This window comes from Hyperolius riggenbachi, chromosome 2 (genome assembly GCF_040937935.1).
Source record: "Hyperolius riggenbachi isolate aHypRig1 chromosome 2, aHypRig1.pri, whole genome shotgun sequence".
Lineage (NCBI taxonomy): Eukaryota > Metazoa > Chordata > Amphibia > Anura > Hyperoliidae > Hyperolius > Hyperolius riggenbachi.
The window spans coordinates 473,044,299-473,059,619 of NC_090647.1; the positions used below are offsets into that span (position 1 = coordinate 473,044,299).

General features: G+C 45.6%; 2 long non-coding RNA genes across 4 annotated transcripts in view; one reads left to right on the plus strand and one right to left on the minus strand.

Annotated features, from left to right (window-relative positions):
- LOC137547061 (uncharacterized) overlaps positions 1–11,668 on the minus strand; it is a 262,643-nt gene extending 250,975 nt beyond the window's left edge. The window contains exons 1-2 of the long non-coding RNA XR_011026455.1: positions 11,340–11,668; positions 2,787–2,923 (exon numbers count right to left, since the gene is read on the minus strand). This is a non-coding gene — a long non-coding RNA (uncharacterized lncRNA). The remainder of the gene's footprint in view (positions 1–2,786; positions 2,924–11,339) is intronic.
- LOC137547058 (uncharacterized) overlaps positions 11,432–15,321 on the plus strand; it is a 62,787-nt gene continuing 58,897 nt past the window's right edge. For 2 of the 3 annotated variants that reach the window (XR_011026450.1, XR_011026452.1), the window contains exon 1: positions 11,432–11,714. This is a non-coding gene — a long non-coding RNA (uncharacterized lncRNA). The other variant, XR_011026451.1, reaches the window with a different exon arrangement.

Sequence of the window (15,321 nt, forward strand, 5' to 3'; positions counted from 1 at the left end):
CTTTCCCTATCCTTAGAATATCATAAAAGGTGAAAAAATTGTTGGTGGTCCACCATGAAAAAATGCGGGGATTTAGTCCTGGTACAAAGTCTGGGTTTCCTGTGATAGGAGCTAAGGGGGGCTCTGTAGAGAGAAGTCTATATTTAAATCTCAAGATATTCCATAGTTTAAAGGAGTAAGATATATAAGGGATATTTGAACATAAGATGGATTTAGGCATTTCCCTAGCCCAAATTATATCTTGTAGTTGAAAAGGAGAGATAATGTAGTTTTCAAAGTCCCTCCATTGAGAAGAATGAGTTTTACAGGAGGGGTTTAATAGTTGAGATATTCTAGCCGCTTGGAAAAATTTTGTTATATTGAGGACTCCCATTCCCCCTTCCAATCTGTGTTTATATATAATACCTAATGCAATGCGAGACTTCTTGTTACCCCAGATCAATTTAAAAATATTTCTTTGTAGGTCTTGGAGTTGTGAAGTAGGGACTTCTATAGGTAGCGATCTAAAGAAATATAGTAATTTGGGGAGTATGATCATTTTAGTAGATGTGATTCTTCCCATCCATGAGAGATTCAGTTTCCCCCATGAGACCAATTTGAGTTTGAGGGTTTTGAAAAGAGATAAGTAATTCTGCTCGTAAAGAGTTTTAATTGAGTTAGATATTTGAAAACCTAAATACTTCAGGCTTTTACTTTTCCATATAAATTGGAAATTTTTCTTGAGTTGAGTTTCCAGTTCGGGAGAAATATTAATTGGTGAGGCTTCTGTCTTTTCCTGGTTTCCTTTAAGACCTGAGGCTAGGCCGAAAGATTTAAGTAATTTGAGTACATTGGTAGTGATATGATTGGTTTGGAGAGGGTCAACAATAGATCGTCTGCGAATGCGTTACATATATATATATATAGGGACCTATTTGAACTCCTTTTATGGAATTATTGGATCTTATAGCCTCTAATAATGTTTCGAAAGCTAGGATGAATAGGGCAGGGGATAAAGGGCACCCCTGTCTGGTCCCTCTTTTAATAAGAAAGGGGGCGAGGAAACAGCCTGATGAAAGTATAGAGGCCGTCGGTTTACAATATAAGATATTAAGGATTTGGAGAAAGGGACATCTGAAACCAAATTTTTCTAACACTGCGTAAAGAAAGTCCCAATTTAGCGAGTCGAGAACCTTCTCTATGTCTACTGCAAGCAGCAGCATAGGAAGTTTCTTAAGGTTAGCTGTGTGGGTGAGATTGCAAAACTTTCTTATATTATCTGTACCTTGTCTAGATTTCACAAATCCGACTTGATCCGTTTTGATTAGACATGGAAGAAAGGTGTTCAATCTGTCCGCCAGCATTTTAGTCATGATTTTGTGATCGATATTAATGAGGGATATGGGCCTATAGTTTTTACATAACGTATGGTCTCTTCCCTCTTTTGGTATAACTGTGATCGTAGCATTGTTAGATAGCTGGGATATTGGTTTGCCATCTCTGATCGAAGATAGATATGTCAATAACTGGGGAGCTAATATTCCTTGAAAAGTCTTATAGTATTGGCCTGTTAGACCATCAGGGCCTGGTGCTTTCAGGGGTTTTAAATTGTTGATAGTTTTAGTTAGTTCTGCTAGAGTAAAGGGTTCATTCATGAGCTCTAGTTGTTGCTGTGATAATTGAGGGAGCTTGATCTGGCTTAGGAAATCTTGTATGCATCAGGGGTGGAAGATCTATTATTGGTGTATAATTTTTCGTAAAATTCTCTGAACAAACTGGTAATTTTTACAGGATTATGAGTTGAGCTTGTGTAAAAGAAGCCTTAAGGTATCCATATATCTAGCAATTCTGATTCAGTCGACAAAGCAATCGCCTTTATTGGAGATCAACTTCAGTGTGGTTGATCGAAAGTCGATCGCCTAGTAGCCCACACAGTACAAGGGATAGCCTATGTGATTCACTTTCACAAATCAATCTGACCGATATTGTACCTCCATGCTCTGAATGCAAAAATCGATACAGAGTCAATCAAACGGTATGTGAAAAGTAGCCAATTCCTGTGTGAATGACCGAAATCTTGAATCCTGCTCAATTGACTAAGGTGGTCAACATGATATCAGCAACTTTTCATTGGTTAGACATACTGGAGCACATTTGATTTGATGAAATGACAGAATCAAAGCCACCTTTAGAGTCTGCTAAGAGGTAGAAAAATGAAGGCACCATCAGGACTAAATCCTATAGGCCGGTTCACACTGTACACAAAAATGGTCTGTTTTAGGAAGGTATCCCAACGGATGCGAACGGATCCTCAGTCTGTTTGAAAAGGATGTGTTCAGTCCGTTCTGCTGAGTGGATTGCAAATATAGGGAGTCAACTATTAATTCCAGATTGAGAAATGCATCGACCGATCGGTAATGGAATGGAAATCATGGATGAAAAACTGATGCCCAATAAAAATGATCTGTTTGATGGATCAGTTTTTCATCCGTGCAGTGTACAGTGGCTCTTAGTGATTGCCAGGGTGAGAAGGTGCCACCTAATACCAAATTCATACTTTGTACTCTTCTAAGCCAACTTTATTTTGACTAACCTTCCATGTGAAGCCCCACTTCTGTGTATAACCACCCCTTACATGTACATCAGCTCACCTCCCGTTCCACACGCAGCCCCCACGTCCGTATTAAACATTCAGCAACACCTATTTCTCTCGTTGTTTTGCATTAAAGTGTATAAAACAAATATGCATTAATGGAACCTAAGCAGTGTTTTCTCCTTTTTAAGAAACAAAAGTGTTAAAGTCTCACCTGTCCGCCGGCGTGACTCCTGGCCTCCTCCAGTGACCTCACCGCGAGCTCCTGTTCCTCGCCACACTGGTGTTTCTTTTTGAAATCTGTCTGCAGTGAGTGGGCAGGCAATAGAATCCTTTCAGAACATATTCGATCTGAAATCAAGCAGAAGAGAAATCAGGCTGATGGTCGATTTGGTGGCAGATTGACATGTGTATGGGCACATTAAAGTGAACCTTAACCGAGTAGAAGAAAAAAAGTTTCACTTACCTGGGGCTTCCACCAGCCCCCTGCAGAAGTCCTGTGCCCACGTCGGGACACACCAATCCTCTGGTACCCTGCAGCCTAAAACTAAACTCAAAAGGGCGTGCGCAATAAATTGCATTAAGCAAGATGATGTGCATAAAGTTTTGCCGCACGATTAGTAGAGCAGAATGCAATACATTACACGCAATGCATTAGTCACTACTCCTCATGCAAAAACCTTAGGCATGAAATACTGCTTAAAGCGAACCCAAACCAAACAATTTTTAATTCAAAATATTTAGTTGCACCACTGACACATACAAAGATAAATAAACACTCCTTCAAGCCTATGAGCATTTCAGTGCATGCTTTTCACCCTTCTCTTTTCATAACTAGGGTTATACAGGTGGCAGCCATTAGCAATTCCTCCTTTGCCGGACACCACCTACTCCACCATTTTTCCGGATTCTGTCCTGGCAATATGAAACGGGGTTCTTCCAATAAATGTAAAATATTTTATATTTGTCATCATGCAGCTGAAAAAAGGCTGCTATTTATTATTATACTTTAGAAAATAGATTTTATTTCTGAAGTCTTGTATTTTTCATTTGGGTCCACTTTAACACAGTTTCTTGCATACACCCCAAAGTCACATGGTATGAGGGTATGGAGCGGGGATTACATATAATGTACACCTGTTACTTAACTAAAGTGCCCACATCATGGATTTGAGTAGTGACAGGTTAATTAATACTAAAGGTGGCCACTAACAATACAATTTTCAAAAGATTCTTCATATGAACGATCAGAAATGACCATTTGCGCCCACTAATAGACAAAAATCTCCAAACCAATCGGATCAGATTGATGGGATTGATCCAAAAATCGGATTGGTTTTATTAATGTGATTGGTTAGGAGATTATTTTCCTTTAGTAGTTACAAATTACCATTTACGATTGTTCGGAAACGGTTGTTCATGACCACTAGTGGAAAAAAATCTATTAACCAATCTGATCAGATTTCATCAATATGATTACATTAATGAAATCTGATCAGATTGGTTACGAGTTTTTTGTCCATTGGTGGTTCCAAACAATAATTTTCCGATCGTTCTTATGAAGAATTACTTGTAAACGATCTCTCAGCAAATTGTATCATTGGTGGTCGCCTTAACCATTCCTGCCACCTGGACATGATTGTCATGTCCAGGTGGCTGCTGCCTTGCTGTTGAGTGCGTCTGCGTGCTCCCGCGTGCGCCACCCCCCAGTAATCAATGAATGGGAACATAGTACCCTTTCATTGATCTAAGTCTCCGGCAGAAAAACCGACAGCTTCTTATCAAAGGCCGTGGTCTTTCTGACAAAAAAAAAGAAGGTTTCCAGCACTTCGCTTCCAGAGCAAAAAAAAAATTTAAATTAAATTAAATTTCACTGTGGCCATCTTGTGGCCAAATAGTAAAACTAAATCTTTTTAATAAAATAAACCCACATTTTTAAATGTAAAATTAACTGTTTACCTCCCACACCAAAAGTTACCCAAATAACATTTTTACTGAAAAAAAAATTACAATAAAAAAAATAAAGTTACCTAAGGGTCTGAACTTTTTTAATATGCATGTGAAGAGGGTATATTGCGAACATTTTTTAAAATTATAAGCTTGTAAATAGAGATGGCCCGATCCATTCGCATCTCTGTGGGCCCTGTACTACTTCCGGGTCGCTATGACCCGGAGTAGTACGCCTGCGCTGGCCCGGCAGTGCGAGGCCTATATCGCGCTCCTGTTGCCGGGCACTCTCTGCGCATGAGTGTGACATCATTCATGACGGCACGCACTAGTGATGGGTCGCTCGCGAACGAGCCGGCTCTTTGCTGCGAACGACAAGAGCCGGTTCTCAGTTTTGAAAGAGCCGATGCCTCAGCCGCCCCACACAGCTCTGATTTGCTAGGTAATAAACGGCGCTGAGGCATGCTGGGAGATGTAGTCCCCCTCTTGCAGCTTGTAGGAGTGTATGGAGCGGAGGAGAGCAGTAGCAGGAGGGATTAACCCAGTCAGAGAAGCAGTCTGGAGTTGTCATGGAGACGGGGCGGGGCTTTTACTCCGATTCTGAGCGGTGTCTACTGATATTTAATGAATAGCCGATTCAGAGCCGTAAGAGCTGGCTCTTTAATGGGGAGCCGATTCAGAAGAGCCAATTCTCCGAGAAGAGCCGGAATTCCCATCACTAGCACGCACATGCGCAGAAAGTGCCCGGCAACAGGAGCGCGTTCTAGGACGCGCATCGGTGGGCCAGCGCAGGCGTACTACTCCGGGTCATAGCGACCCGGAAGTAGTACAGGGCCCAGTGATGCAGAGATGTTCGCTGGCGAACGGTTCGGGAACCAATCGCCACATCTCTACTTGTAAATAATGATGGACGTAAAACTGAAAAAATGCACCTTTATTTCCAAAAAAAATATTGGTGACATACATTGTGATAGTTACATAATTGAAATGGTGTAAAAACTGGGACAAATGGGCAAATAAAACACAAAGGTTTTAATTATGGTAGCATGTATTATTTTAAAGCTATAATGGCCGAAAACTGAGAAATACTGATTTTTCCATTATTTTCTTAATCTTCCTGTTAAAATGAATTTAGAAAAAAATAATTCTTAGCAAAATGTCCCACCAAAAGAAAGCCTAATTGGTGGTGGAAAAAACAAGATATAGATCAATTCATCATGATAATTAGTGATAGTTATTGGCGAATAAACGGGAGGTGAAAATTGCTCTGATGCATAAAGTGAAAAACACCCATGGGGTGAAATGTTTAAAGGACACCCGAAGCGAAAATATACTAATGAAATAAATGATTGTATCTATCTTCCTTCTCCTAAAAATGACTTTTTAAGATATTCCACAGTTTTATTTTATGTTTAAAGCTACTTTTTAAGTTTTAACTGTTTTATTGCCAGAGCTAAAAATCTATGAACTATTGACCCTGTTATCTCTTTCCTGCTCTCAGACGCCATTTTCTGCTAGGGAAGTGTTTTATAGCTAGGAATTTCTTATCAGTGACGGTCACACTGTAGTCACTTCCTGTCATGACTGAGTCAGCCACTTACATACCTGATATTTAACTCTTTCAGGCAGAGAAAGAATAAAAGAAACACAGCATAGTTATTAGTGTGCTTGGCACTGTACATACCTATGTTTATCTCATGTCACATGTCACTTCGGGTATCCTTTAAAGTGAACCCAAGGTGAGAGTGATATAGAGCCTGCCATATTAATTTCCTTTTAAACAATACTAGTTGCCCGGCAGCCTTACTGATCTATTTGGCTGCAGTAGTGTCTGAATAACACCAGAAACAAGCATGCAGCTAATCTTGTCAGATCTGACAATGTCAGAAACACCTGATCTGCTGCATGCTTGTTCAGGGTCAATGGCTAAATGTTATAGAGGCAGAGGATCAGGGTAATAAATATGTCAGCCTCCATATCACTCTCACCTCGGGTTTACTTTAAAGGAGTTGTCCGGCAAAAATAAATAAAATAAGCGCTACTTACCAGGGGCTTCCTCCAGCCCCAACCTCCCAGCACGTCCCTCGCCGCAGCTCTCCCTTCAGCCATTTGCCGGAGCTTCGACCCGGTCCCCCGCGATGATGTCAGAGCGACCTGGAGGTCGCTCTGTACTGCACCTGCGCGATCGGCGCTGTCAATCACCGTCACGTGGGCTGGAGCGGACTGCGCAGGGGCTGGAGGAAGACCCTGGTAAGTAGCGCTTATTTTATTTATTTTTGCCGGACAACTCCTTTAAGGCCTCTTCTCCAGAACTTCAGCCAGGTGGTGAATTCCCCTCCTGTCAGCTGCTACTGTCCACCAGCCGGGTGCATGGTAATGCACGGCATAGGCAGCAGACAGCCCTGAAAAGCAGTCGTGGGTGGTAGACAGGATTCTTAAGTACCAGACAAATGAGCAGTTCAGCCGTCTGTGGAAAAGAGCCCTGTACTGGCAGCAAGTCACAATAGCAGGCACTTTGGGCACCTGCATGGTGACAGGACCGTGATCACAAGCGGAAGTGTTACTTGGGGCTTCTGCTGGCCCTGCACAGCTGTCCTGTTCCCACGCCAGGACAAAAAGATACTCTAGTCTTCTGCTGCGGCTCACTTCCAGATTTTGCAATTTTAATGTCGTAAACTACTGTGCCTGCATGGCCCTGGTCGTGCGCGTCCTCACTCCCGCAGATGTCACCGGGAGCTTCCTGCGCAGTACAGTACTGCGCCGGAAGCTCCTGATGAAGACAGCAGTCACAATATTCGGAAGTGAGCCATGGCAGGAAACCAGAGGATCGCTTTGTCCCGACGCAGGCACAGGACATCTGCGGGGGACAGAAGCCCTAGGTAAGTTAAATACTTTTTTTTATTTTTACCCTTACAATATTCCTTTAAGCCCAGGGCCTTTTTTGAGAGGCAGACCATCTACCCATAGTCCCCAACCGTCCCGTTTTCGTCGGGACTGGCACGATTTGGGAGGGCTCTCCCGCTATGACACCCCAGTGGCCCGGCTGGCTGGGGGGTCAGACGGAGGGGCGGACTGTTTGCGCAGGAAAGGAGGCAGCCAGTGAAAGGGAGCTGGTGGCAAAGCGGCGGAGAAGGGGGGAAGTCCCCCCCCCCCCTTCCCTCACCTTGGTGCTCCCTTTCCTGGCTCTCCCTTCCGGATTAATGTGTCCCCTCTAATGGCGCAGCGGCTGACAGCGGGCGGGGAGGACTTACCGCTGTTACGCAGCCGCCGGAGAGAGCTGTGATCTGTGCGCCGCAAGTCTGGTCTACTCAAGACCAGACTAGCGGCGCACAGATCACAGCTCCCTCTGCCGGCTGGAAGGACATCGGTAAGTCCTCCGCGCCTGCTGTCAGCCGCTGCGCCATTAGAGGGGACACATTGATCCGCAAGGGAGAGCCAGGAAAGGGAGCACCAAGGTGACGGAAGGGGGGGGGGGGGGGGGAGACTTCCCCCCTTCTCCGCCGCTTTGCCACCAGCTCCCTTTCACTGGCTGCCCCCCTTCCTGGGGGCACCTATACACCTGGCTATACTGGGGGCACCTATACACCTGGCTACATATACTGGGGGCACCTATACACCTGGCTGCATATACTGGGGGCACCTATACACCTGGCTGCATATACTGGGGGCACCTATACACCTGGCTGCATATACTGGGGGCACCTATACACCTGGCTGCATATACTGGGGGCACCTATACACCTGGCTGCATATACTGGGGGCACCTATACACCTGGCTGCATATACTGGGACACCTATACACCTGGCTGCATATACTGGGGGCACCTATACACCTGGCTGCATATACTGGGGGCACCTATACACCTGGCTGCATATATTGGGGGCACCTATACACCTGGCTACATATACTGGGGGCACCTATACACCTGGCTGCATATACTTGGGGGCACCTATACACCTGGCTGCATATACTGGGGGCACCTATACACCTGGCTGCATATACTGGGGGCACCTATACACCTGGCTGCATATACTGGGGGCACCTATACACCTGGCTGCATATACTGGGGAGATACTTTAAATTGATATATTACTAATTTAAAATTGTTAATATGAAGGCAAATGAACCAGGATAGAAAGGACCAGTGTGGTTTGTATTATAAAACCACATATTTTTCTTAGGAAATCTTTATGGTATGCATGACTAGGGTTGTGACGGGGGCGTGATAAGGGTGTGGCAGGGGCGTGGCTTAAGTGTCCCTCTTTCTCATCTCAAAATGTTGGGAGGTATGCATCTACCCTTCAGCATCATGGGAGAAAAGGCGCCTCTTCTTAGGCAACACCCCAATAGGCTTTTTATTCTAGCATTCATCAAGATGGGCTTTAATGTCAGCAGATGGTATTTCCTGTCCACAGACTGGACATAACACTGTGCTCTCCAGGGTACCACTGTCACATGTCCTGCAGCCACCACCTTGTGACATTTTTGGGGGGCTGTAGAAACTAGAAATTCTTAACTTTAAAACTGCGTGCTGCGAACAAAATAAGCTACTTCCAAATGCACCCACCCAAAAAATTGAAGTTTATAATTTAATTGTTAAATGCTGCTGCAGCACAAAGCAGTAACACATGAGCAGACATCAGCACATTAAGTGTACATACTATAAAAATATACACAATTACAAGGACCGAGGGGAAAGGATAATAATTATGGCACCTTTGCGCTACTGCATTTACAAGTAGTGATGTTGCGAGCAGTTCTGCAAACTGCTCACCGCGAAGCTATGGGCAGCCTGGCCCCTGTACTACTTCCAGGTCACAATGACCTGCAGTAGTACGTATGCCCTGGGCCGGGGATGCGTTAATTAGTACGCATGCTTGGTTAGAGTCCTAGATTGTGCGCCTGTGGCTGGGCATGCTCTGCGCATGAGCGTGACATCACAAAGCGTACCTGGCAACAGGTGCACAATCAAGGCCAGGGCATGCGTAATGAACGTACTTTTACTTGCAGTAATGACTCCCATTCTGTGCCTCCATCCTGCCATTCCTGCTACCAGCCACAAGGGGGAGCTCCGGGTATGATTACTGCTCGGAAAGCCGATCTCTTTCACTTCTGGTTACTGGAGGTACGGGGCTGGAGTAGCTTCTATCCAGTCTACTGCCGAATCTGCGAGAAGTGGATCCTCGGGGTGACTATGTCTGACTATGACGTCATGTCATGGGCGTGTCACCGCTGAGTACAGCGCAAGCAGTGACAGGTGACCGCATGCAACCACACGTGACCACAACACAAATACCTTACCAATGGTAACAGTAAATTCGGGCGCCTGAGGCTAGTGGACAAATCGGGCGCCGCCATTCACTCCTATAATAAATATCGTTTAATGGGCGCCCGATAGGAACAAAGGGCGCCGGAGAAAAATAACGTTTTAAAAGCGGCGCCCGGAGATTTAATGTTTTATTACTGCTTCTCATGATTACACATTATTTAATGATTTATACATTTTTAAATACTATTTTTAAACGAAAAACAGTACAATATTTTTTTTCAAACATTATTTTTAAACGAAAAACAGTACATTTTTTTTTTTTTTTTTTTACATTATTTTTAAACGAAAAAACCAACAGGGGGGTCTTAGGTTTAGGCACCAACAGGGGGGTCTTAGGTTTAGGCACCAACAGGGGGGTCTTAGGTTTAGGCACCAACAGGGGGGTCTTAGGTTTAGGCACCAACAGGGGGGTCTTAGGTTTAGGCACCAACAGGGGGTCTTAGGTTTAGGCACCAAAAGGGGGGTCTTAGGTTTAGGCACCAACAGGGGGGTCTTAGGTTTAGGCACCAACAGGGGGTCTTAGGTTTAGGCACCAACAGGGGGGTCTTAGGTTTAGGCACCAACAGGGGGGTCTTAGGTTTAGGCACCAACAGGGGGTCTTAGGTTTAGGCACCAACAGGGGGGTCTTAGGTTTAGGCACTAACAGGGGGGTCTTAGGTTTAGGCACCAACAGGGGGGTCTTAGGTTTAGGCACTAACAGGGGGGTCTAGGGGTTAGGGGTAGGTACAGGGAGGGTTACTTAGGCACCAACAGGGGGGGTCTTAGGTTTAGGCATCAACAGGGGGGTCTAGGGGTTAGGGGTAGGTACAGGGAGGGTTACTTAGTAATTTTTTTTTTAAACGTTATTATACGTTTCACTATTTAAACGAAAGATTAACGTTTTTACAATTGCCGATTTAATGCACATTATTTAATGATTTATAACTTTATAAAACATTAATTTTAAACGAAATACAGTACAATACATTTTTAAACGTTATCCATGCTTATCGTTAAAAACCCGGCGCCCTTTTTTTCCCAGCGCCCCTTTTTAACGTACGCCTTACCAATACCTTACCATGGAAGTGTATAGCTTTGGCCTATCATTAGTACCCCAGTATGTGCAGAAACTGCGCGCTGCAAATGAACTCCGCTACTTCCAAATGCACCAAATAATGGCAGCTTATAATTTAATTGTAAAATGCAGCTGCAGCACAAAGCAGCAGCACGTGAGCAACATCAGCACACTCACTGCAAACACTATTAAATATGTATACAATGTATAGGCCAGAGGGTAAAGGATATGCAGGACACTTTTACGTTGCGGCATTTACAAGATGGGTGTGGGGCTGAGCTCTGGCTGTCTATAGTGTGCAGGGGTCATGTGGTGACCTATACTGGGGAGGGAGTGAATACATCCCGCTGCCTATACTGGGAGGGCGAGATTAGGGACCTGGGATAAATGTAATCTAAAACCTGCCCCGGTCAGAACTAGGTTCATTTTTACTCACAGAAATCTCCTTCAATGTTTTGCCTCCATCCTGCTATTGCCGCTACAGCCACAAGGGGGAGCTCCGGGTGTGATCAGTGGATCAGTGTTCAGACAGCCGCTCTCTCCTTCTAGCTGCCAGCCACAAGGGGGAGCTCCGGGTGTGATCAGTGTTCAGACCCGCTCTCTCCTTCTAGCTGCCAGCCACAAGGGGGAGCTCCGGGTGTGAGCAGTGACAGCCGCTCTCTCCTTCTAGTTAGTGGAATCGACGTATAGGGCTGAGGTAGCTGCCGACTTAGGAACACGTCAGTCCTCTCTCTGCTCCCGCCGCCGAGTGTGCGAGCTCGAGCTCTCTGCTACCGGCGCCGAGTCTGCGAGGAGCAGATCCTCGGGGAAGGTATGATGTCTGACGTCATAATGGGCATGTCACCGCTGACGCGGTGCTGCATGCAGGCACACGTGACCAGATCCCATTTACCTTACCATGCAGGTATATAGCTTTGGCCTATCATTAGTGCCCCAGTAGCTGCTGTGCACTATCGTTATTATTGGGGAACACAGAGCATGGTGGAGGATGGATGTGAAACATTATAGATAAGGAAGAAGAAGCCTGTGTGCTGCTGTAGGTGTAGAGTATGTAGTAATGTCTGCCTACTGACTTCACATGCAAGGTGGCAGAGCCCTGGAATTGTGTACTGTATATGCATAATATGATTAGTGATGTATTAATATTTCTTGGGGTTTGGTGTGTGTGGAGGTGGAGCTGACTGCAGGTGGCCATACATCTGTCAACTTGGTGGACAATCGATCATCCAATTTTGTTAATTATGTTTGAATTGGATAAAATCGGTGCCGCCAAGTGCATGACCAATCAACAGTACGACCAAATTGAGGCTGAAATTGGTTGAATGTATTGATTAGGCATGCAGGGAAATCTCGAGTCAACGTGGTTAATTGAGTGCGTGGCGGTAACAGCATGCGATAAACATGAATGACAAATGTGACAGAGACCCCCTGGCCGATGTCCCTCCAAATGTTTTATGTACCCCCTGGTGCTCATACTTTACCTGTCCCCTCAGTGTCTGCACTGTACTTCCACAGATGTGCCCCACAATGACAACCGGCATATAGACATGGGGTGTGTGTCACACACGTGCTAGACGGCAGTAGTCATGGCGCGCCAATGCAGGAATTCAGTGCTGGCACTTGGAAGTATAAATGCACTGGGTGGAGGGGGGGGGGGGGGGTCACATAAAACATCTGGTGGGGCGGTGAGGCAATGCCACAAGGCCATTTCCTAAAAGATTTCATGCTGAAATCGATCAAGAATTGGCCTTTGGTGTATGGGCAGCCAACAGATCTCTATCTGATTAGATTGGATCAGATAGAGATCTGTCTCTTGGTGGAATCTGCCCATCATCCCTAGATGTTTTGTGAGTGCTGGAGTGAAGGCAGGGACTTAAAGGGAACCAGAGACGAACAGCATTGAAAAAATGAAAAAGCTTTTATACATACCTGGGGCTTCCTCCAGCCCCATAAGCCTGGATCGCTCCCACGCCGCCGTCCTCTGCTGCCTCTATCGCTGCTACCGGGACGCGGCCAATTGTACGCAAGAGCAGGGACTCCCTCCATATCCTTACGCATGTACCTGCGTAGTATGGAGGCACATGCGTAAGGATATGGAGAGAGTCCCTGCTCTTGCGTACAATTGGCCGCGTCCGCCGGTAGTGACGCAATGCGCTTGCGTCGACTGGCCGAAAGTACGGGTACCGGCGGATAGAGGCAGCGGAGGACAGCGGCATGGGAGCGATCCAGGCTTATGGGGCTGGAGGAAGCCCCAGGTATGTATAAAAGCTTTTTTGCAACGTCTCTGGTTCTCTTTAAAGGAGTCATCAGGGGAAAAATAGTAAAAGAAGTGGCACTTACCGGGGGCTTCCTCCAGCTCTAAGCTCCCAGGACGTCCCTCGCCGCAGCTCTGCCCACAGCCGTTCGCCGCAGTAGTACTGCGCCTGCGCAGTCCGCTCCGGCCCACGTGGCGGTGATCGACAGTGCCGCTCGCGTAGGCGCAGTACAGAGCGACCCGGAGATCGCTCTGACGTCATCGCCGGGGACCGGGACGGACCTTCGGCGAACGGCTGCGGGTAGAGCTGCGGCGAGGGACGTCCTGGGAGCTTGGAGCTGGAGGAAGCCCCCGGTAAGTACCACTTCTTTTACTATTTTTCCCCTGATGACTCCTTTAAGCGGTGGAGGAAGGATTGTTTTGCTGCAGATTTTAACATTTTTCAGAAACGGCCCTGCATTGGTCAAGTAAATAAACACTGTTCATCTTTTCCACTTTGATGCTATATTATTATTGGAGTCAGAACCACACTAAATATTTCACACTCAAGAATCCTATGTGCACTGCATATAATGCTTGGTACACATCATAATTTCCTGTCAGATAGATGGGTCAAATCAACTATTTCTGACAGGTACAATCGATTTTTCGATCATGTCTCTACAAAATTGATTACAAAAAAGAACGATCGGACCGGTCAGAAACAATCGATTTGACCGGTCTGTCTGATGGGAAATTGCATGGTGTGTATCAAGCATAAAATATTGTAATTTCCATTACCAGCTACAAGGGTGTAATTTAACGTGTACTTGTAGGGAATAAGAAGTGCCCCTACCTTGGTAAGGGTAAGCCTCTGGATTCTCCGTCCTCCTCCACTGAGCCTGCAGGCGTCCGTCAGTGGATTTTCAGGGGGAGCCAGTGCTGGATAGGAGCTACTGTGAAGGACAGGGAAAGCCTCATTAGTATCCAGAGGCTTCCCCCTCCTGAGGTTAGTACCCCCAGGGGCACTTTTTTAATTACAGACTCTCTTTAACAACAAGGGCATGTCAGTAATCTGATCAGGGCTGCACTCCACTTCTGGCACCAGTGTGGCCGTGCTGCGCCTGTGTGAGTACGGCCGTGCTTGTGCAGTAGGCTGGAGCAGATACTGCACAGGTGAGGCTCTGCTCGCATGGCTGCAGAGGGAGATGGCTACAAACAGGACAAGGTTCCCGGCAAGCAGCGGAGGACACAGAGGGAAGCCTCAGTAGGATGCTGAGGCTTCCCTCTCCTTAGGTGATGTTTCTGAACCCAAGCTTCAGCTCAGGTTTTCCAGCCCAATATCCAACTACTGCACAGATAAACATAAAAAAGGAGACAAATCCCTAACATTACAGTGGTTCATGTGCCTTTTTATCAGAATATTGATGTGCTGTGTGTTTTAATTTATTGAAATATGTGTGTGTGGAGCTTGTGTATGAGTACTGTATCTGTATAATCACTAAATATGGGCAATGAGATTCATTTTCTGGAGTTCGGTGTGGGTGCTGGGGGGGTGACTGTGTGTGAAGACTGGTCATACATCTGTCAATTTTGAATTTGATCTACCATTATTATTATCTGATTGTATAAAAATCAGTATTATAATAAGCATGCTTAATCAAGGATTTAAATAGTTGGACATCTAACATTTGGGGATCAACATCCAGGGGTGGCGAGGCGGCAACACAAGGCCGATTCTCGAGAGATTTCATGTTGAAATTGATCAGGAATCGGCCTGTGGTGTATGGACAGGCAACATATATCTCTCTGATCTGAGAGAGATCTGTCTTTTGGTTGAATCTGCCCATACATTGCTAGATGTATGGGCCAGGGCTGTGGAGTCGGAGCAATTTTCGGGCACCTGGAGTCAGTCGGGTGTTTCATGAACTGAGGAGCCGGAGTTGAATGATTTTTCTACCCACTCCATGTTTCGGACTGGGCTGTGGAGTCGGAGTCAAAGTTGGAGCTATTTTGGTACCTGGAGTCGGAGGGTTTCATAAACTGAGTTGTAGTCGGATGATTTTTTTTTTTTCTAGTATAAATAAGGGTTATGACCTCTGTTGCCATTCATTTGCTGTCTGTGTCCCTGTTGTAATTTCCCATCCTCTCTCACATATATTACAAGCGATAGAAAGTAAGGAGA